At 38.5% G+C, this 24,897-nt stretch overlaps 1 protein-coding gene across 4 annotated transcripts in view; it reads left to right on the top strand.

Annotated features, from left to right (window-relative positions):
• Positions 1-24,897, top strand: part of ZNF536 (zinc finger protein 536) — a 422,921-nt gene that overhangs the window by 393,296 nt on the left and 4,728 nt on the right. The gene's annotated exons all lie outside the window — the stretch shown is intronic.

The following is a 24,897-nucleotide window of genomic DNA, read 5'->3' on the forward strand; positions in this document are numbered from 1 at the left end:
TATAATTATGTAATTTCTAAATGAGAAACAGGAAAATAGTTTTTACGATATTTATATAATTATAAATCCACCTTTTACATCACTTTCATGGTACATGTGAGATGAACATGCTGTAATTATATTATGTATTGTTTTTTGCTCAGTTTGGGTCTTCTTGTGTGTTCACTTTCAAATTGTGGTGACTGATATAAAATATTTAATGCTCTGTACAAAAATAAGGATGAAAGCTGCAATAATTAAAAAACAACTTTGTACAAAGTACCATATATCATGTAGTATATTTTCACTTTTTTGGTGACATGCTGTTTGTCAGCCAAATGGTGTCCCATAAAGCCCTATGGACATATGCCAAAATATTTCCTTGCATTCCATTTGCATCAAACTTGCCAGTTGTAAACAGTGTGATCCCTCAGTGCCCATTATGTCCAGTGCTGCACTCGAGGGTTTAAGGTAGCATTTACTGATGCAAGCAATCACAAATATATTTAGCTAAATATTGTATATTGATTTTCCCTCTTTCTTAATCTGTTTTATTCTGTTTAACATTCTGTACCCCCTGCACCCTCAATTTCTTCAGGAGTAGAAGGCACTTGGTGTAACTTAGTGCTGGATTTGGCCCATTATTATTATTATTATGGTAGCACAAAATGGTTCAGCTGAAACTGGGGCCCTATTATGTTGTGACAGCAAAAACAACCTATGAAGATCTCTGTTGAAGAGCTTATAATCTCTTTATTTGTGATATAACAACTGTACAGAGCACTCCTGAAAGCAGGTGGAGTATTCAGCAGGTTTGTATGCGGAATTAGAAGAATTGCTGCATGTTAATATCTGTGTTTTAATGTGGAAGTCTATCTCAAATTTTCCGATTGTTCACTGTTCCCCCTCTTACATTTGGGGGCTGGTGCTATATCTGACCCTGTTGCTCCCTTATTTCAGTTCCTAGTTACTAGATTGCTCCTGAGAAGTTATAGTGCAAAACTTCCTGTAAAGCTGTTGCTGTTATGTGGTAAACCACTGTCATTTCAAAGGTAAAAAAAGACACCTTTGCGACATGCCTGCTCTTTAGTGTCCTAGGAAATGGGAGTCCTCCGGAGATGCTCCCTAAGCCCAAGTTGTTCATATGTGATAGCACAGAACACGGTTGCTATGCAGCTGAGCTGAGCAGCAGGGTTCATATTCTGTCTGTTGGATTGTTAAACCAAGCAGTTCGTCTCTTTGGATAAAAGTGCAAGAGGAAAAAGGCAGCGCAAATTGTAGAACATGTGTTGTCTATATGGCATGTGTGATTTTAAAAAATCATAGCTGTTTTAGACCTACTTCATTAAATGTATGCTATTCATTTTTACATTATTGGGCAACGTAGCACTGTATTCTTTGACTTTGTTTTATCTCCATGAGATTGGAAAAGGAAAGTGACAAACAGCAAAGGAGCAATGTTTTTTTTTCAAAATATCATTTTTAATATGTCAAAATTGTATTGTGAATTGTTCTGGTCACATATTTACTGCCAACAGGAGCTGCTTATGATATTAATTTTGTTTTTCTTTTTTCAAAAGCTGAGTACATCAGCTTTTAGTTTAGGAGGTCTGTATCCTTAAAAATAAATAATGTAGCTGAACAGCATATTCTTTGGTATCAAAATGCTAGCCTGTGGCATACTACACAACCACAAAGCAATCTCGAGCTAACTTTCCTCTCTTTTTATTAATAATTCCCTAAATCAGTGAGGAATCCTTAAAAAGTTCCTTTCAATTTCACTCTTCCATTTTTCTCAGCTCCTGCATTTACTCACACTGGCTCATTTCCAACTGTATACTACTAATTTGTGTAGATCTGTGAATATAATTTCTAGTGCGTAAGCTGTCCATAACCAACTCATAGAGACCCTTCTTTTTTTTTCGTTCTTGCTAGCTTAGTTTTTTTTCCTGAAGGTGGCAGTGAAAGAAAAAAAATAACTCCCCGTGAAGATTTAGGAATTTTATTACAACACAGATGGACAAGTACTGTATTTTACCCATTTCCCCTTGTGCCCATGAGCGCTGACAATGAAAACTACAGCTCCTATAAAGTGCTGATCAAATTGTGAAAAGGTGGCCTTTCCCAGCAGCCTGGCACAATCTAGCATTATCCTAGCTTATAAATAAACGGATGGGCTGAGCCACTTCGTTTTTTTCTCTTAGTCCTTACCAAGATAATTGAGGATCATAATGGTGGGAAAGGACTGCAGTCATCATTCGCTGCCTGTCAGGTATCAGTACTCATCTTCGTGTCATCCGTCACCATTGAACCACTCTGTCATCTTTCCTCAGCCTTCAGCGCCGCTCCTTCTCATCGTGTTCATTATCTCCAGCTCAGACCAATTCCCCCTCCCCCAGCCCCTGTAAATGCATCTTTGTGCGACTCTCAGTCTTCTGATTATGAATCGATGATCATGTGGTGTAAGAGAGATAGATGGCTTTTAGTTCCATCTTGTCTTCTCTAATTGTAAAATATTAGTTACATTAGACTGTGTCTTTTGATTAATGGAACTTATTTGAAGTGGCCTCTCCCAGCCCTCCCCCTTCCAAAGTCCTCCACTGACTTTTGAGAATTGAGTGATTTCACTTAAAGCAGACAAATAGGCCCTTCAGCAAGGCGATAGCTAAGCTCTAATATTGTGGGCAAAGCCAGCTCACAGAAACAGAGTTGTGTGGGTTTTTTTAAAGAAAGGCTTCAACTCTGGCTAGACAAATACAGTCCGTTTATTAATGCACATACAACGCTGCTATTTTGCAAATCCAGCAATTCTCATAAAGCTGCAAAACAGGATGTAAGGCTGAATGTATTTGAAATTAAATTAATCTCAGAAATTAAAAGCATCCTCACATTCAGTTTGGATGAAAAAGGTCAGTACAGAACTTTGATGTATTAATGCTCGCATGAAGTGTTATCTTAATACTCCCTTGTATACTTACAGGACATGTCATCAACCAAAACGTCTCTTCCCTATACATCTCACGCTGTGAGACATTCATCCTTTAATACAGAATTTATCTTATTTGGCACTATTTACCTAAACATGGTCTGTTGATAAAGTCCTTGCAGTACAAATGGAAAGGCAGTTGACTAAATCCCTTATTATAAATAATCACGGTCTATCTTTCAGTGTAAATTCAAGGACATGTTCACTTTCAACCTATCAGTTCAATTAGAAAAGGTCTATTCACTGTCGATGTCTATATCTCATGGAAATAGGAAAGTACAGTTAATAAACAAATCAAACTATTTTAAAAAATAGCACTGTTGATTATGAATTCTGGCGACCATACTGATGGGGACACTGTCAGGATACATGCCCTACACAAATACATGTAAACAATTTTATCTCAGTCTTTATATTGTACTTGCAGGATTTAAATCTGACCCTTCCCTCTTTTATTTAACCATTTAGCATTATTCCTGAAGATAACTGCCATGTATCTTCTAGGTATTAGACTTCAAAGAATGATTTTATGATGTGCATGAAATGCTAGTCTCGCTTTATTTACTTATTTGTTTTAAAGAATATAAAAATTAGTTCAGGGTTGGAAATTTACTAATTTGCTATATTGCTGTGTAGAAAATAGATTATGGATACAATTTCTGCCTACAAAAGAGGAAACTGTGAGTGAAAGTTGAAAGCGCTAGCCGTGTTTCCAGTTCTCATGATTTTATCTTGAGTCTCATGATAGTTGGTGTTTTCTATAAAGCTCCAGTGTTTGGAGCCATGTGATTATATGAGAATCTCTCTCTTTCTCTTTCCATTCATTTTTAAATTAGTAAGTTTCTAGCCTTCATGGTTGTGAAAAATACTTGAAAAAGGCTGACAAAAACAGAGGGAAATGCCACATTTATTATTTGTTATATATCTCATGTTTTTAAGCCAATCTAATTATTGTGGGGGGCTTGATTCATGATTTTAAAATGTTTAGGGTTGGGAGGACTCCATATATTGGGCCAGCCTCTGTTTGTGGTTATTCCCATGTAACCCCATTGACATTAATTAATGGTATTGGACACGTTTAACTGAGAGCAGAATTTGGTCCTTGATACTTTTACTTTATATTTACCAACAAAACCTAGAGACAGCGAGTATGTTTAATGACATACTCCAGTTTAACTCCAAATAAGTTGGGTTAACTTCACATTCAATGAAGAATATTTTGTGGTTTATTGTTTTTTTAAGTACAGTTAAAACTTGTGCTCATCTGGCTGACTGGGCATGTTTGAAGGCCTCTTTGTTCTGGGTAGCATTGCAATAGATATGGATCATATTATGCTTGAAGTCAACAGGATTGTATGGGTTTAAGTGAGGACAAATATTTGGCCCATATGAGTTTTATAAAGTGAATTTGATCTGTGCACTTATGAACTCTTCACTAATGTATACCAGTTTGCTTGAAGGCCACAGTCCTGCAATTGATTTCTCATGAGTAGCCCCGCCCACCCCAAAAAAGCCCCATGGAATTCAGTTGGTCTTTGCATAATGGCATGGGTCCAATTCTCTGCAGCAGGTTGCAGGACTACAGCCTAAATGTCTTTTGTCATTAGCAAATGTTGGAACCATGACATGGACTTTTTGTTATTCTTCATACCGTACAGTAGATCAAACTTATGCAGAGGTCCATGTTTGTCTGAATGAAACTTTTACTACAAACTGTAGTAAACACCTATATGAAAAAATATGACCATGTGTGTATGAAAACCTCAATGACTTGGTAGACTGACATTTTATTTTGTCTCCTTCAGTGAATGTCCAATCCTGCATACACCTACATAATTTCTCTAAACTGTGCAGTAAGTTAGCAAAAAAAGAATTTTCCTAAGTGGAGACTGGAGTTAAGTGAGGCAACTTGCCTCCCTAGACTAAATCTACCCCATTCAAAATAAGCCTGGCTTCATCAAATGCTATTATCTCCTTGCTTCTATGGATATTAAATTTACTCTCAAATTTGTTGTAGGAAATTTGTACCCCAGAAAAACAAAACACTTTGGCTCACATCCTGGCCTCTGCTCTGGTGATCCAAAGTAACCCTAAAAGCTTGCTTACCTGGCCACTTGAGCTCCCCACCCCTGCTGATGAGAGCTTGCCAGAGTAACTCCTAAACCATGCCCTCCTGATCTCTCCTTCATCACTGAGAGCAAAGGCATGGTTGGGCATCCTGGCTACCAGTGCAATTTAGAGCAATGTTTAGTTAGGCTGTTTTAATATGCACCATGGGACCAGCTGGCACAGAGCTTGCTGAGGACAAGAGGATGACCTAGGACATTTTTGCAGGCCATCACCCTAAGGTGTGCTGAGTGCTCCTCACCTGCAACTTGGGAGCTGGTGGCCCTTTATTCTTAATTTACTGTCCGAGAGATCAAAAGACCGCATCTCTCATCTAGATTCTAGGGCTGTTTTCCAGTTCCATTGTAATTGTTTTAGAAGATATGTACAAAATAGGTAGCAACAAAAAGTTGTTGCCATTTGATGCTAGTTCATTGGCCTGTGTGAAATTAGTTTAGTGGTTTCTGCTGCAAGACCAATGCCTGAGTGGACATAGAGATTAAACTACACCTTCCATCTCTGCACTGCTACAGGGGCTTCTTTTAAGTTAGGGTAAGGAGACATTGCCAGAGCAGCATAGGGAGGCTTCTCTTGCCATTTCCTGCGCTGTATCTGTTCTGTGAAAAAAAGAGAAGACCTCAGTGATCAGGCCTATCAGTCTGTCACCTTTCATGAGCTAGAAATTCCAAATGGAAAAACAAACAAACAAACCAACCAACAACAGTAGTACGAAAAGAAAAGATATGGTGCTAGGCTTCACATGGCAAGGTTCTGGGCAAAATGTTATGGCTCTGTTGTGAATCTTTGTAAACAAAGGTTAGACTTGATTCAGCAAGGAACTTAAGCACATGTAATTTTAAGCACACATGTAATCCCATTGAAGTCAGTGAGATTACTCATATGCTTTAGGTTCCAAAAGTACTGAAGTACCTTGCTGGATCGTGGCCCTAATGCTTAATCTTTAATAGTAGTGGCTCCACTGTGACACTCTCTGTGAAATGCAGATGAGGAGTAAAAGCTATATTTTTTTCTCAGTGTTTCTGCATAACACTAATTTATGGTAATGGAGTCCGTTGGCACATCAAAAATGAACTATACTGTACTGCCCCCTCTAACTCCGACTCTTTGAAGAAATCAGGACCAAAGAAAATTATTTTATTTTTGTTTTCCAACATCTGTTTTAAATGGATTTTGACATAGATGGCAAAAGAGTGGGCACATTAAAAAAGCCCAGAGTAAACAGGTCTCTGTATCTGCTAATTCAGAGCAAACCTAAATAACATTATATTAAGGGAATCTGCAGAAAAATACAAAATCTGGAAAAAACAAAGCCTGAAAAAAATTGAGGGAAATTTCCATCTAATTGGTAGGAAAAATCTCCCTCTTTGCTAAAATAAAGTGGAGAGCTTCGCCTGCTGATACAGACATCACCAATTGGGTGTATGGGACTAGTTGTGTGTTTGCATCGGGAAGAAAATAAATTATAAAGTATTTGCTGAAGCTGTTAGAGTTTATAAACTATGGACCAAACCATACATCCAGACATCCTGGGTGTGTTCAAAATCCAAATCTGATCTGAATTTATCAAATGGTCTTTATGGTTGTAGCTGGATGAACCAAAACTCCATGTCCCAAACACACTCAAACTTTAGCCATCTGAATCTGAAATTTGTGTCTTGAGCCTTGTGTCTTGAGACTATAGTACACACCCAAATTACCAAAAAATATTGAGTTTTGTCTGGCAACTTTGTAGCTGTGAGGTACTTTTCATGAGATAACATTATCAAAATGGCATTGACATGATGATACATTTTGCATGCAGTATCATTATGGTTGGTTACAACAGGTAAGAGCAATGTAATATTTATTTTTTAATTGTGAGGAGATCAATTTACCATTTTAAATCAAACTGTCATTAGGGATTTATTCTATCAGAGCACAGTCAAAAACCTTCAAATAACTTTCTAAAGGCAGATTCTGCCTTCAGTTTCATACATACTCCCGCTGAGGCCAATTGGAGTTGCAGAGGAATATCTGAGAGCAGAATTTGACCCTCAGGACCAAATTTCCCAAATGGCCATTCTTTGAGACTGCCTTTTGATTAACAAGCCATTTGCAGTAGACTAAGACCAGAGAGGCAATATATACCACACTACTCAAATCTGTGGCCAGATATTCTACCGAGACCTAGTTAAATAAAATCAACTTGCTCCAATAGTCACTGAGAAATACCTCAACTGTTAGCAATCAATTGAGACTGAATTTAAAAAAAAATACAAAAGGACATCAAAGAGGTTCTCATTCCCAGTCTATTGCTCTATTTAAGGGTCCTATAATTCGGTGAGGTTGTGTGCTAAATAATTTGTAAGCCTTCAGAACATGCAGGTTATTGTTTGTGGACAGATGGTGCATCACATTTTATTGCTTATTCCTTCTGTGGTTTCTCATATGTGGGACTGATGTGCATTCTGAAGTCTTTGTTTCCTTGCTAAAGTCTCTAATCTAAAACAGGCAATCAAGCAAACAGTGCTTCAGAAAGCATAATCATAGTTTTAAAGGGAAAAAAATTTCAGCTGCAGTTAAGAAGCAGATGTGTTCTCTGAAAATGCAAAAGGTTATCAGAAGTATTAAAATAGGACAAGGACATAAAATTAGGAAGCACCTAAAGGAACAGTTATTTTATTTGAATAATGCAGAGTAGGTGTGTCGTTTCCTTGAATACCTGTTTTGTGTTTCACTGGCTTTGGTACTGGTACAACGAAAGCCTTAAGAGACTGGCTTTTGCTTTCACCTTTCCTCTTGAGATTGGCAGTCTTTGTCTTTTACAGGCAAGTAGCAGCCTTGCTGTGATCTTGGAGCCACTGCTGCCCTTAAGAGTTAAATCATGTTGATATACAGGAAGGAAGTGAAATAGACTAACTCTACTCTTTTCTTCCTACGGATTTTTCTTTTTATTCTGAAGATAGAATTACTGTTTGTAAGCATCTGAAAGTCATTAGTGGCTCTGCAGTCTGTCAGGTGCCGACGCAAAAAACTGCTGAAACTGAACGGGTTCCTGTGCAGAGTGCTGGGAATTTGTCATGTGCTGATGAGCAGTTATAATAATATATGAGCAAATCACAAGCATTCTGCAAATTAATCAAATTTTTTTCCTTCTCCCTTGTCTCTGGGAGAGTGGCTTTGCCGGCAGACGTAGGTGAAGCAGTTTTACTCACAGATGGTAGCTCTGGCATCAGATGGAATTTATATAACAGTAATTCTGATTTCCTGCCAAAGTAGCACTGAAAACACCAGGGAGATTGTACAAGACAAGTCATGTGGTTTTGCTGAGGTTGTTGTGGGAAGTTTAAGGGGGGAAATCTCAAAATTTTCCTCTTTGCATTTATTGTTATAGCCTGAAGGGCCAGAAATTGTACGCCATTCTGCCATAGGCAAAATCCAACACATCTTTTTTTATGAATTGTGCTGAAAGAGTGCTTCACAGCTGTTGAAACTGCTGGCAGGGAGAGAACCACATGATTCCTTCTCCTTTCTCTTTCCTTACAAGGATTAAAGGAGGAAAGGTTCAAAAGGTTGTTACACTACATGTTAAAGTGAGGCAGGGTCTCCCTTTCCAGGAAGCAATGCCATGTTCACTTATTTTATACTCCCTTCGGTATAACAAAATAGAGAAGGGGATTTTATTTCAAATATTGAATTAAATGTAAAGGCAAAGAATTTTCCTCTTAATAACTAGATTTTTTTTGAAAGAGGTTATTCAAGTTGATTAAAATTAGTATTTATGCGTACCTTGATGTTTCCAGTTTGAGACGTAAGAAAACATATATGCACATTTTATGTATTTTTATCGATAAAGGGTAAATGTGTGAGCATACAGGTATTATGCAGCATGTGTTTGAACTGGAGACAATGGCCTAATTCTGATCTCGCTCACATCAGCATAAACCAGTTAAAGTTGCATCTTTTTTTTTTTTAAATCAGTGTGAGAACAGAATCAGGCTGTATGTCTTTTGAATGATCTTATGCTTTCTCAACAATAATCAGTCTTCACTAAACATATTATTTTTATAGCAAATTGAGTAACATCTGGAGCATAACAGGAATGCTGTGTGAACTTAAAAGAAAAAAATAAGGGAGAGTAGAATGGGAGAACTTTCAGGGAGTGTTTTTAATATAGAGGTGAATTCTTTCTGCAGTAGGAAAAATGATAAGATGGCGTATCAGCTACATTATGCAACAAAGTAATGCTGCTGTGTTTTTATAATGTAAGGCACTGCCCATTTGTTTTGGTTTACGTGACTGCAGTGAAATAAGTGGATTAGACTGAAACTTTAGCATGCTTCACTGCAGCTGGTTGCAGACATCTGTCATTCCTCAGCCATATATTCTGGATCATGCCAAGAAGAAAAAGCAAAGTCTGACACCTTTATAGGAAAGAGAACCGGGGGGAGAGGAGGGAGGGAAGCGGGCGGGGGGAAAGAGAGCATTTCTTTTGTGACTTAATAAAAAGACACTTTTTCTGTGACATCATCAATAGCACTTTCCAAAGAGAAAGATCCTGAAAAGTTTGTGCTCATTTTATCCTTTTCAATCTTTTAATTTTTACTGTTCAAGCTACTGATTTGTTCAACTGGATATGATAAAAAATGTTGTGTGTGTGTGTGTGTGTAAAATATATATTAAAGATAGATGCATATATATATATATGCTAAATGTAGATATACATAATATACCTAGTGAGATATAAATTATGTTGTATAATCACTCACAAAGGTACTCATATTAATTCAGTGCAACAGCAATGATGGAATGTAATGCCATTGCATTGTTGATAGCGATGTTCTGCAAACTACACACACATAACCCCATAAACAGATAGTAGTAATGTTTTCAGTAGAATGATAAGTGGGTAGTGAGTTATCCCCAGATAATCTAAAATATTAGCTTTTCGTATGCTGGATGTTTATTTACTTAAGGTGTTCTGATTTTCCTGAGACTCTTTTCTAACATGTCGCTGTGGATAGAGCATCATCAGTTAAATGAAAGTTATAATGTGACAAAGTTACATTTACATTACCTAATTTACATAACTAAGCAACATCTAAAATTAAAGAACATGTTCATCTTAAGTGACATCTTGGATGTAGAAAACACTTAGTACATTTTAAGGCCTCCTTTCAGCAAGTACTCTAGAACGTGTTTACCATTAAGCATGTGACTAATCCCATTGTTTAACTGCATACTTAAGTGATTTGGTGAATCTGGGCCTACAGGAGAAATTCCTAATCTTTACCTGGATACACACACAGAGCCAGATCCTCACCTGATGTGAATTTGCATATCTTTGTTGATAAAATGAGTGAGGATCTGGCCCTTTGAAAGTTGTGATTGAGATTTACCAGAAAATTGGGAATAAGATTTTTGTTTTACTGCCACTCCACCAAATAAAATAAACAAATTCAAGACAGTGGCAACAGTGATAGAGAAACACTACTATATTTATGAATAATTACGTCCTTTGAATCAGTGGTTACCCATGTTAGTTGTTCTAAACATTTGTAACTTACAAGGAAATGTTGATGAAATAATGATACAAGATTTAGGACATAAAGCCTTATGTATCTGAATGATCAGGTTTACTGAGGGCAATAGGACTACTTACAGGGAAAAAGGTTACTCATACGCTCACATATTCTCAACACCAGACCCTCAGGGGATATGAACTGACTTTGTTCAATTGTTTACGAGGTGTAAATACTGAAAAGAGAGAGAGTTGTTAGGGTAGTCTAAAGGAGGTGGGTGTTCAACTAGCAATAAAACTGAACTAAGAAGAAGAGCTGAATATTAGGGGAAATGTAACAGTGATATTTAACATATTAGACTGGAATAATTTGCCAGGGGGAATATCTTCACTGCTTCATATATTAAAACTAGACTGAACATAGGATGTAAGAATATACTGGCAGGAAAACAAGATCACTGATTAGGCCTTTTCCAGTAGTAACTTCCATAATTCTGTAATCTCTGTTTCTACAGTCCCATATCCTCAGAGTGCAGGGTTTATCCTGGAAACCCTCACTTAAGTGAACATAGTGCTTCATGCTCAAAGCTAAGTATCCCTTGAAAGATTAAAAGTGTATTGGACTCCTGAAAACACTTGAGGGAGCAGGAGGTTGAAATTTCTCATGAAAGAGCTAGCGAGAGAACTCGAGATAGTTTGGTCAAGAGTTTCATAACTAAGAAGTGTATTTCCTCAGAACTGAATACCAGAGATATGATTAGTAGAAGAAATGTAAAAGAAGTGGTAGAACAAGTAAAACAATAGATTGGGTTACACATGAGTTGATTCATGTCTTCACACACAGAAGGGGTAGGAGTGTACTACCTAAACTTGTATCTTGCAAGGTACAGTATTTAGAAGAACTCTGTATTGATCAGTTATTTATACTAAGAACTAAAATGGTATCTACCTCTGAGACCACGTCTCTCCTTGGCTACACTTCGTTAGCTGCAATCTACCCAGACACTCAAACCGGAGTGATAGAAAGAAAGGGGATGTGTTAGCAGTGTATAATCTATCTTTGACTTTGGAATTCACTCCCACCCTTTGTCTGAATTAGCCAGAACCTACAGATCTTTAGGGACAGTGAATTGCCCATCTATTTCTTCTGGCATTTGGTGAAAGAGAAAATTATTGCGAGAGTGGTGACATGGGAGAGGAACGAAAGTTTATATTTTTTGCCTGGCCACTGTGGAAATTATAAATTTTCACAACAGTTGCCTTTCTAAATTTTTCCAGGATAGCTTACCACCTAGTACCCTTAATGTGAACTCTCTAATATATTTGTGTATATAAACCAAAATGAATAAATTTGAAAATCTATTTCAATGTAATTAAATCTACCAAAGCATTGGACAATCAGAATTACGGCTGACATTCCAGGCTCCACAAATGACATAATTCCCACTAACTTCATTTGGGGTACTCTCCGGCATTTTGCTCTTAACTCACACTGTTGTGTCAAAAACAAAATGGCGTCCTATTGTGCACAAAAATGTTGCATTACACCAGATATATAGAGAATTTGGCAGGCAATTTAAAATACTTAAGCCTTTGTTTTATGAAGTCCCGAGTATTTATTTATGTGTTGTGTTGTGCTGTGTGCAATGTGTCATAAAATGTTCAATACATATTTGAAAGAAACTGTAGAGAGATGAGAACATATTCCTACCTGTAGAAAAAATATTTTATAACAAATAATAACTATTCTTTTCCCAAGCTGAATGTACCAGTTTCTTCCACAAGAGATGATTTTGTATCTGTTTCTATTCTTAAATCAGACATACCTGTTTTAAAAATCTTACTCTGTGAAAAAAATATTTTTTTGTAGTCAGGTGATCTTTTCAAGGAATATGAAATACAGTCTGCATTCAACCACAGGCAATTTAATCTAGCTATTTCTGGAATTTAGATTACTCAACACAGCATACAAACTCCTCTATCTTAGTGCATCTATTTTCATATAATAAATATTTATATTTTTATTACCATCAATATATAACAAGGTAAAAATGGTAAAATTAGAGATGTTTCTTCTCATGTTTGATGACTGATTTGATTAATGATTTGAAAGCATAAATATGAAGGAAAATGATAGAATTTGCTAATTGTTTCTGTTTATTAAGATTGACTTTACATCCATGTGAGGGTTAGCTTCTGTCTGACACTGATTTGAAATTAATAGACTGCAGGTTTATAACAATCAAAAGGAAGTACTTCATTGCCAGAGGATGTTGTGAAAGCCAAAATTCTAACTGTGTTCAGAAAAGAATTAGAGAAGTTTATGGAGGATAGGTCCATCAGTGGCTATAAACCAAGATGGTCAGGGATGCAACCCCATGTATTAAGCCTCTGATTTCCAGATGCTGGTATGGGACCAAAGTGGAGGGATCACTCAATAATTGCCCTGTTCTGTTCATTTCCTCTGAAGCATCTGGCACTGGCCCTTTCAGAAGACAGGATACTGGGCTAGATGGACCATTGGTCTAACCTAGTATGGCCATTCTTACATTGTTATGATTTACTTCTGGCAGTTTTACATATGGAGTTGTTTATTTTGTTTTTCTTCTTTTGGTCTCCGTGGCCCACCAGTGTCACAACAACTTTTTCTGCCTATAAAAGCCAAGGCCAGCATCAGGGGATAGCCAGGGGTGAAAGTAAAATTGAACTCTTACCAGTACGGGGGCCGACTTCGGCCCCCAGAAGGGGCAGGGCCTCAGGTGGAAGGGGCAGGGCTGGGGGTCAGCATCTGCACTGCTTGGCCCATGCCACCCAGGGCTCCAGAGGTGATTTAAAGGGCCCGGAGTTCCGCTTTTAAACTGCTGGCCCCAGGGCAGCTGCTCCTTTTGCCTGTCGGTGGCCTGGGGGGGGGGGGCAAAAGGGGCAACGACGTTCAAGAGCTGCCATGGCAGCACTTTAAGCAGGGTCCTTTGCCGCAGCACCACTTTAAAGTCAGCTGTACGGGCTGGTACCAGCAGCCACTTTTTACTGGTACGCCATACCAGCCTGTACTGCCTTACTTTCACCCTGGGGGTAGCCAGCACGGCAACTGACTGGGGCCCCGTGTCACAGGGCTCCCCACAAAGCTCAGTTGCTCAACCTTTTGCTTCAGCCCCAGGTGTAGGGCTGGGAGCCCTAGGCTTCAGCCTCACACTGCAAGACTTCAGCTTTCTGCCCCGGGCCCCAGCGAGTCTAACACTGGCCCTGCTTGGCAGGCCCCTGAAACCTGCTCGTGGCCCCCCTTTTATTGAGACCTTTTGTTGAGAATCACTGACCTAAGATAAACATTGAATTGTTGCTTTAAATTCCATTTTTGTAACATAACTTGTTTATTTTAATGGTGCAATGAAAGGAATTCAGCATTAACATTATCACTTTCCCGGCTTCTTTAGGCTTATATTATACCTTTAAGATTATTAAATAGTGAACTGAAATGCTTATTCAGAAGTACTAAAGATCCCAGATCATGAATAGACTGCACCTTCACTTGGATTCTGAAGGAGCCAAGTAGGTGCCTGAGAGTATAATTTGGTCCATTGTGTAGATTTTAACGTTACAAATACATTTAAAAACTAATAATGAATTTTGTTTTCTTACTTTGCTTGTTTCCCCTGCTACAACCAACGACATCTTTATCATCGTTAAGAGCCTGAGGCTATACGTTTTTATGCTTTGACTCAAGTGAGTAGGCCCATTACACCATTTTCTTAGTTTCAGCACAAGTGAGGAAGTGACACAAAGGTGCTCTTTGTGCCCTTCCCCAAATCTTGGGGTCACGTGAAACATTTCCCTGTGCAGGGGAGATCCTTCAGTAGTTGCTAACCTGACACTAAGGCTATTCTGCACTCAGTATGCATGCGGATCTATACTACCAAGCTTATGCTCCAAACCTGGAAAGCATCTTTCCTCAGGAGAGTGCTTAAGCACATCGGTGAGACTTAAGCTTGTGGTTAAACACTGTCTGAATCATGTCTTTAGCGTGCCTCCCACCATCGGTAGTCTCTCTGGCTGTTCTTTAGAACGTTTGCAGAATCAAGCCCTATAGTAACACAGAAAATTCAGCTTGAGTAGTGTCTGAGATGTCATCAAGCATTGCAGGTAAAGCACAGAAGCCTGAGCTCCAGTCATAACAGGTGAAAACTTTTCCAATCATTTCTAAAATTCATTTGTTTGTACTTCTTTGTCTATACTTGTATTCTGTCAATTGTTTAGAATATCAGACAGTTCTGTTAATTTAAAAAGCTTGTGTGTTCAACATTACATTTAGGGGGGTTAAATTTAATTTATTTGTTGTAATTTAATAAATTAAAAATCATTTCATGGAATGTTGTTATTTACCCAATAGAGTTGGGCAAATAATAACATTCCATGAGTTGTTCCAGGGCTTGTGTGTGGTTAAATGTATATTCAGAAATTCTGGAAAACTTTTATTGCATATATCAATCTGATTGTACCAGTTCTAATCTGTCTGGTATTCCGGGAGTTTTATAAATGCATAGTGCGAGACCAATAAAGTGGAATGGTTCAGTCAGAGTCATTATTGTCTATTGGACAACTATATGTATTGAGCTTTTATCCATCCATATTATTATGCACACAATTGGAATGGCTGCTTTAGAGCCATTTTGGTCTATTGGGTAATACAGACCGTATTTAGGATGTTTGCTTTGAATAGTAAAAATCTTTATGAATATTTGTGGATAAAAAGAATGGAATGCACAAGAGTAGTAGCCAATTTTTAAATGAAAATATTTTTCCCTTTTTAAATTTTTGTTTGTATGCTATACTGCTGTCACCTTAAAATGGTAGCAAGCATTTAGTTCTCCTGAGATGCCAAACTGTGAAGATGAAGATGCATTACACAATTACTTCCAAGCTGATGGTCACAGGGATTGCCAGGGAGTCATTCAGAAAGGTTTTCCTGTCAGGCAGAAAGCATATGGCCACCATCTTGGAATTGTTCCTTCTGATGGCAAATGCCCATGGGTTCACTTAAATCACGATTCTACCTCTGATATGGATTTTCATGGGAAACAAAGATTTAAAAGCAGCTGTTCTTGGTAGAAATGATTTTTAAGTTGGTGGCAAGAAGAACCTACATTTGGGTTGGTCAGAAGCATGTTCTAAGGTTGTTTCCTTGATGTGTTTTCTTGGCATCTGGTCAAATACGCTTCTGAACATTAAAACCTTTCTCTGTATACCTCTACTGGTGCTTGCTACCTCCCGCTTGAAATTCTAACTGTACCTAAATGGGAATGAATAGGTTCCTTTATTTGCTCCTAGCAACTGTAGAACACATTTCCAGTTGGAAATCCAACTGTATCAACAGCAAACAGCAAATTATGGTCCAGTCCATTTCAACATTTCCCCTTTGACATCTGTCCATGGGTACTCCATTAGCAGAGTATCCAAGTGTCCCACACTTTTTAATGGATATCCTCACAACACTACTGTGAGGTAGGGCAGTGCTGTTATCCCCATTTCACAAATAGGGAACTGAGGCACAAAGGGATTAAGTGACTTGGTCAAGGTCACTCAGAAAATCTGTGGCAGAGCAGGGAATTGAACACAGGTCTCTGGAGCCTTAGTAGCCTAATAACTGGACCATCCTCCTTCTTCTCCTAGAGGAAAATTAAAGGAGACTTTACAAATACAAAAAGAGCATGACGTGTCTTCCATTGTCGTGACTCAAAAAACTTAGTGACCTAATAAGGTGGTCATCTGCAAGAGGTGATGGGACTTACTGTCAAGTTTCGCCAAAAAGCATGTACTTACAGTAAGGAAGAAACTTGAAATTAACTTGTCATAACACATGGTAATAATGTTACAATGTTTCAGAACCATCGGCCACCTAATGAGAAACACTCAGAGCATTCTGTCATATGAACATTGTCATTTTTGCATTTTAAGGGAACAAATGTCATATCTAGTAAACATTTTTCTCAGGATTTAATTATAATTTATAGTACATTACACAGCATTTGTTTTCCATTCATCATTATATTGCTCTTCATCCTTTTCTCTACATTTATAAGTAAAATTATGTGTATGCAGTTGTCTCTCTTTCCCTGTGTGTATATATGTACACATATGCAATATAATAAAAAGTAGTGTAGTGGGGACAACAGACGGCTTGTGTGTATGATGTATTATTGGCATTTTTCTTTCAAATTACTGATTTCTTGTTGCTTTGGGAGAAAGCCATGGTTTTGCTGCTATTAGTACTCTCTTAACAATCTGGAATAAATTCCTGATCTTATCCATGTGACTAATCCAATGCCTATTTTAACATTTTAATGCAAACCCTTACATATGTGCCTGTAATACCACAAAATAAGATGTTTCTTTGTGCAAAATTTTCTAGTATTTGGATGCCAATCAAATAATTATAGGAGTGGAGAATAAATGCAGCTTCAACATGTAAATGATTTTTTTTTCAATGAAAAATACTTCAGCATTCATCTCTTGTTCTCTCCCTCTCCTGTTGGTGTGAATCTTAAATAATAGATCCATATCGAAGTTGGTAAATTAGCAACTATCAGCAGTATACAGAGTACAGTCAGTAACCTGATTATACTGATATTGAGGTTTTTATGTGCGACAGTGGCACTGTTTGATTTTTAAAGATATACCAATGCAAAATGGGTTTGGCAAACAACCCACTGACAAACGCTCAGTTCCAGCTGTAGACATTGTTGCCCCTATACAGTCATAAAAACCTACTTGGAGATCTATGCCTTTCTCAAAACCTGCATTTTCAAATTCCATTCCGTTGATGCACAATGTTGGGCTGCATCAGTCATGCCATGTTATGAAACCTAACACAATGTGACTGATGCAGGTTGACATGACATGTCACAAAGCAACATATCAGATCATAAATTTGAAACAAAACAAAACAAACATTTTTTTTCTCAAAGTCTAAATTAACAAAGCAACATATTTGTTTAAAAGGCAGAAGAAAGTAAAGGATTGGGTTTTTTTCTTTATATTTGCTAGTTCTTTTTCAAGACCAGAATGTTCATCCTGTCCAAGCTTTGTATTCTTCCCAGGGCAGACACACAAAAAACTGGGACAGCCCAAGCGTGAGTCCTGTGCCCAGATCCTCAAGGTATTTAGATGCCTAACTCTCGGTGAAATCAATTTCAATGGGAATTAGACACCTAAATACCTTGGAGGATCTTGGCCTTAGTGCTTTCTCCATTTCTAGGCTTGGACCTACACGGTTCTGAGTGCTGTCAACTCCCGTTGGCCTAAGTGGGTGCTGAGGGTACTCGTCATCTCTCAGGGGCACTCTGCATCTTCCACAACTGCTTCCTGACACCATTACTCCAATTATAGTCGATCCTTCCTGTTTTTCTTTTGTAGCTCCATTGCTTTACAATTTCTGCTCTCAGTCCACAGGGTTGAAAAGTCTTCAGACACTGAAGTGCAAGCAGTGTAGTGTGCTACTCTACCGCCAGGTTGTTTGAGTTGTAAGCAGTATAGTGTCCTCCTACTCCTCCTTCATATCTGAGAAGGATGCTCCATAATTTGCTCTCCATGCTGGCCTACCTCTAACCTGATTCTCCCACACTGCAATGCAATGCATTACACATTATCTTCTGAACCATCAGGCAGGGTTCTTTTTCTTAAAGGGCTTTCAAATAATGTTATTGGAAGATATATAGAAGGTAGAATACATATGGCCTATAACTTGCAAAGAAAGAACCCACCAACCACCACTAGATAAAACATTATAAATTTATTGCCAACTTATCTAGGAAGGGTTATTTTAAGAACCTGCTGCCCACAACAAGTTTTGAGCCATAATTAATGGATGGGTTACCCAAGAGAAATGGGCATTTTCCTTTGTCCCTTAGTTACAAGCAAATTGCAGATATTGTTATCTTTGCAAGTAAGAATAATCTCTGGTTTTTGTACTACTTCTGCTGTAAACAATGTTCTTCTTGCTTTCCTTTGACCCTCACTCTGTATACATATTTATATATTATTCATACCAGATTAAAAATGAATGTGCTCTTTACCACAGTTGTACTGTATTGTGACAATATAAATTAACTTATTGTGTACTTACTTTTCATATGGCAGTGATGTGAAATTTTGATGGCCTCAAAAAGTAAGCAGTAGGAAAAAAGACATTGAACAGAATCCATTTAGGTGCATTTTATATGGTCTTATTTGTTAAATTTTGTTGAATTAATAAATTATGTTCCCCATATACAGTTGCACAGTTTTGAACCTTTTGTGATACTGAATGGAATAAGGGTTTATTACAAATATTATATTAATATAAAATGCTGTTTTACCCCATGGTTTGTGAATTCTTTGTTTCAATATTACTTTAACGGAACAGTGTATGAATTGGTATTACTATTTTTAATGATCAGTACTTATGATCAAGCTAATACCCCAAAGAACTGATAAATGACATCACATTTTGTAGGCAGGGCTAGTGTGGTGTTTGTTATTAATGTTGCCTGTACTTCCTATTATAAGACCCTGTTTCCAGTTGCTTATAACTTGCCAAACCTTTAACCATTTGAGCTGAATTCCTCCATTCTGGGTGTCTGCTTCAGGTGGAATATTTTGGAAAATTTCAACCAAACCAGTTCAGCCATTTCTGAGAGCAAAGCTAAGGAAAATACATTGTTTTGCCAGTATCAGAGGGGTAGCCGTGTTAGTCTGGATCTGTAAAAGCAGCGAAGAGTCCTGTGGCACCTTATAGACTAACAGACGTTTTGGAGCATGAGCTTTCGTGGGTGAATACCCACTTCGTCAGATGCATGTGGGTATGCATCTGACGAAGTGGATATTCACCCACGAAAGCTCATGCTCCAAAACGTCTGTTAGTCTATAAGGTGCCACAGGACTCTTTGCTGTTTTGCCAGTGTTACAAAAAAAATGGTGGCCTTTTTTTGAAAAGCTCTGGGACCCCTCTTGCTTTGGAGCAGGGATTTGAAATTTGGCAGTGGGTTGCCTTTGTGTCAAGGACATGACTTTTGCCGTCCTGTGCAAATCTGCCCTAATTTGACAAAAATCATGATTTGCACATGCTCAGCAGAGACTTCTTAGATTTCAGCAGTTAAGTTCTGCAAAAGATTTCAGTCACACTGGGCATGCTCCCACCCAGAATGGAACCAAAGTCAGATTTGTGGTGGGGGTAGAGGGAGAAGTAGACTGGAACAAGAAGCCCATGGGACAGAAGGGACAGAAACCAGGACTGGAAGCTGGTGGAGACAACTGGGAATTGAATTGGAGGGAGACTGTGACTATCTGGGCAAGGACAGTGGGACTGGGATCCAGGGGGGATTGTGACTAGTTAGACAAGGAGACTGAGATCAGGATCTGAAAAAGATGGACTGCAGCTGGTTGGGCAAGGATACTGGGTCAGGGAATGAAATGGCATGGGAGACTGAGCTAATGTGAGGGGACTAAAATTGGATGAGGAGCCAGCGGGGGATACTATCACTAGCTTGGCAAGGAGACTGGGATTGAGAACCAGTGGGATCAGAAGTAAAGAGGTGAAGGGGGAGGGGAGATAGATTTGATAAGGACTGAGATTCAGGGAGAACTGAGCTTGGGACTAGGAGTAGGAGAAACTGGGACAGGGAGGGTGAGTCAGGAGGAGTGAGACTAGATTTGCTGGCTAAGGATTCTGGGATGAGAAGCCTGCTGTGTGGAGGCTGGGACTGGCTAGTTGATGAAATTGAGCTGGGATGAGGAACGAGAAGTGGGGAAGAGAGGACTAGGACAAGGGACAGGTTGAGGAGCAGAGCAGAAAGGGTCATGAAAAAAGGAAATGAGCAGAGGAATCCCACTAGATCCACTCCATTTCAGAGCCTGAACTGGAACATAAGATTCCTGAGTCTCCCCATTCCTCTGAGGTCAACAAAATCTAAGAAACCAGCTGTCCCTCTCTAAATGCTGGTCCACATAGAGGATGTCAACCTACTACTCCTGTCAGCTATTCTGTTAGCTCAAGTGGCAGAGGTCTGTATAGTGGATGTAAAGGCCCCAACTCCGTTGGTGTTGGTTCATGATGCTACGTGATAGAATTTCGGGGGGGGAGGTTGCTGTTTTTTTCATTTTGCTTGTTAAAATAAAGGGACTTATTAGGGTTGCAAAGTCAAACACTAAAAAGTTATGAAATGCCAGAAAAAGGTTGCTTTTACAACCGTGTGCATATGCATTATGATACAATCTTTAATCACATGATCACATAACATTTTTTCCACAAGACCCCTGCCTCATTCAATGCACAGGATGGAGCTGCTTTGGGTATGAATCAGGGTTGAATAAGAGGCTGTTGTTTGTAGGACTCCGGCCTCATTTGTTGCAGAAGTTGGAAGGTATATAGTGAATGCAAAAGATTCACAAAGGATTGCAGGAGGAGACGGGCTGGTCTCATGGTTAAGGCAGTTGATTGCTGCCGTGGAGGAACTAGATTCTATCCCAGCCTGTGCCACAGAGCTCCTGTGTCATTCTAGGCAAGTCGCTTAAACCAGTTTTCTCACCAAGTTGTTGCTAATTGGGTGCTTGACGTGAGACATTGGGGTCTGGTTTGCAGAAGTGCTGCACACTCATCGCCACAACTGATGTCAAAGGAAGCTGTACTCTGTGAACATGTGAAGCGCTATATAATGCTAAGCTCTCTGAAAAGTCAGGTCTTAGGTGTCTCAAATTGGACAGCCAAAATTAGTTGATACTTTGGACCTTAATCTCTTTGAGCCTCAATTCCCCATCTGTAAAATGAGAATATGACCTCCCCCTCAACTCACGGGGGTGTTGTGATTCATTCATATCTGTGATACACTCAGATATTGTAGTGATGAGCACCACAGAAAAGCCCATGAGAAAATTAATAATTCAGTCTTCAGAGCAGGGATTGAAAAGTGTGCCGTGAATGAGGCCTATGGCTGGACATTGAGCAGTGAAGATAAAACGAAATATTGAATAGCTGCTCGTTAAGTGAGCACCATCCCTTCTGTGCACTGAATGAGGCAGAGTTCCTGTGGAAAAAATAGTCTGTGATCATGTTGCTAAAGACTGTGTTGTAATGCAGACATACAAGGGGGCTGAATTAAGGTTGCAAAGGCAACATTAATTCTGGCATTTCCCAGCTTTTTGACTGCTTGACTTTGCAACCCTAAGAACGTTCATTTAACATAGAGGCTTTTTGTGTGTGTTTGTAATGTACAAAGTGAAGCTTGCAGAAATATAATTTGCTATCTGTTTGCAGATAATTTAAATCAGTTAAAATGTAATGGATGGATGAATAAAAGTATGTTAGGGGAAAGAAAGGTAACCTTCTCTTAACAGGAGGTAAAGAAAACTGTTCTACATAGGTTTGATCCAAAGCTCACTGAAGACAATTTAAAGACTCTCATTGACTTTAATAGATTTTGGGTGAGGCCCCCATTATGACAGTATTACTCTATGCAATTTTAAGTGTTCTTATATGAAACCTTTGCAGACGCTAGACTGTTTATAGCAAATTAGCTTTAATAATATATAGAGACTTCATTATACTGATTTTTCACTTGTATTTACAGCTACTATATATCCTAAAATATAAATTCACTACAACTCAGTAATGGCTAATTTATTCACTATAGGAAGAATTTGTTTTACATGCACTTTGTGACAAACATTTTGTCAGTGTATAAATTCCAGTGGTCCTTTTAATCAGATAGGATGACCTTATTTCCATAAAGGAATCTGACCAGGCACATAGTATAGTCTTATGGTGATATCACGGACCTTGGTGTCAGGAGATAGGCATTTGATTCTTGACTGCAAAGACTTCCCATGTGACTTTGGGCAAGTCACTTAATCTCTCTGTAAATTAGTTTCCTCATCTGTAACAGAGAGTAATAATATGTACCCACTTCTCTAGATGCTTTGAGATCCTGAGCTGAAAGGTACTCTGTGTGTGTGTGTGTGTGTGTGTGTGTCTGTGTCTGTGTCTGTGTGTATATATATAAAATATCAATCAATCAACATATTACTTATTATCAGCAAATAAAGGTTCCAAGATTTTCAGTATAGGTTCTGCCTTCAGTTTAAAATACACGTACTGTGATCCTCAGCATAAACCACCAGTTGAACAAACAAAGGAATTTTTGAAATCAAAACTACAAACACCCTTGCCAGGATAAAATAGACCAAACTCATACCTTATCACTGAGATCTCTTTCCAAGATGTGATGTTTCCTTCTATGAACTGAAGGGATAATTGTGAAATTGAATGATTTTATTGGATATTTCTTCTGAGTTTTGCAACCTAGCTTAGAATTTCCAAAACAATGCAAATCATAATTTCAGTGAATCTCCTTCTTTAAACCCGTTCAGTTTTGCACCCATTTTCTGTGCACAAAAGTGGATTGTGGAAGAATATAACTGATACTTTCAAATGTTGTGAGTGCAGTTATGGACGTATAGTCCATTGGATTTAAGGGACTGATCTTGAAATGCATTGAATAGGTCTAGTAATCTCTTCCTTGACCTCAGTTTGTAGTCCTCCTGCTGAAATTCCTCTGTGAAATTCCTGACCCATTCCTATTTCTATAACTACCTATTCCTGATTGTATTCATTATGTTCCCTATTACTTCTTCCAAGATGAAATTTTCCTTGGAAATTTGCCCTTGCTAAGACTAATGATTTCTGGGTTTCATCTCTTTTCCCTGAGTACCTTGTCTAGAAGATTTCCCTTCACCTCCCTGTCTGAGGAGCAGAAGAACTTTGAGTGCTTCAAGCCTGAGACTTAGGTAGAAACCAACTTACTATGTCCTGTAGATCCATTTAGGCAAATCTAAATATTTTATATTCTGGAGCAGGACATGGTCCTAACATAACTGACATCAATTTATTGATGATGGGCAGGCATCTCCTCCATACACAAATGTCGTATCCCTGCTTGAGGAAATATGCCCATAGGTCTGTATTCTGGGTACAACACTTCCCTCCTCCCAAGGAACAGCTAGAATCTTGTGTGTGGACACAGTGTTCAGGTGCTAATTCTCACTTTTTCTATAAAAAATAGTGGGTTGTTTTAGGGGCCCAAGCACTCTAGTTCAGCTGATGACATCTCTTACATGGAGTGAGTTTTCCTGACAACACACCATCCAGAACACCACCAGTGTAATGCTAGTGTCACTTCAGACCTCTTTCTCTAATGGGAATAACGTCTGACCAGGCTACCCATCTTCCACTTACGTATGTAAAACTAACTTGATAACATCTAAATGATGATTGGCTACAGCTCACCTGCCTGTGACATTTCTTGAGCTAGCCACTCTTGGCCCCTTCCCACCCTGCGTGCACTGCAGTGCTTTCACACCTACAGTACTTTACTACTACTCCTTCTGCTTCATGGGTAGTATGTAGTATAGAAACAGGAGAGGGGGGAAAGTGCTCTTCTAATGTGGATATTGGATATTGTTTTTCACTTGTCCTGGATTTATGTAGATGGTCTGGCACATTTATTTATTCATTTATTTGAGCAAATTAAAGCAAGCCAAGCGCATTTGACCTCAGATGGTCCTGGTTTAAGTTAATTTGAGAGACAAAGCTCATAAAGTTCCAGTAAAGCACATCAACAACTTCCCAGCATAGGTTGAAATGTGATTGCTGAAACATAACCTCCAATACCGATACAGCACCAAGATTCAAAGTCACACTATTATGAAAAATAATGTAAGGCACATTGCAAGACTGACTAAAAAGTCCTGTGTTTCATTCATGCCTGTTTTTCAGTCACTATTTCATACACAAGTATACATCAGGTTCTGTGCAGTAACTTTCCTTTTCTAATCTAGAGTGGATATTTTATTTTTAAATTAGCTATAGTTTTGAGCCTCCATCCAGCAAACACTCATGCAGCTGCATCACGTTACTCACATGAGTAGTCCCACTGCAGTGAAGTTACACATATGTGTAAGTATTTGCAGGCTTGAGGGCTTGCTTATCTCAATCCCTTATTGCTATCCATTTAGAAAAACACGAAACAACACAACTCCATGTGCATCAAATGAAACATACAACGTTATCCTCAGAAACCGACCTAAAGACAAAGTCTGTTTATTAGAGTGGGGTCTGCACATTGTCATTTGTGCCTTGCTCTAGATAATCAACAAATAGAAAAAAAGCCTATTATATGGTTAACTCTATTTGCAAGTGTTCAGACTGGATCACTGAGTGAATGCTTAACAATTATGTTAACTAAGGGAGGGGGTGTGGCCTAGTTTTCTTTAATGTCCCAGA

The sequence above is a fragment of the Gopherus evgoodei genome, chromosome 12 (genome assembly GCF_007399415.2).
Source record: "Gopherus evgoodei ecotype Sinaloan lineage chromosome 12, rGopEvg1_v1.p, whole genome shotgun sequence".
Classification (NCBI taxonomy): Eukaryota; Metazoa; Chordata; order Testudines; family Testudinidae; genus Gopherus; species Gopherus evgoodei.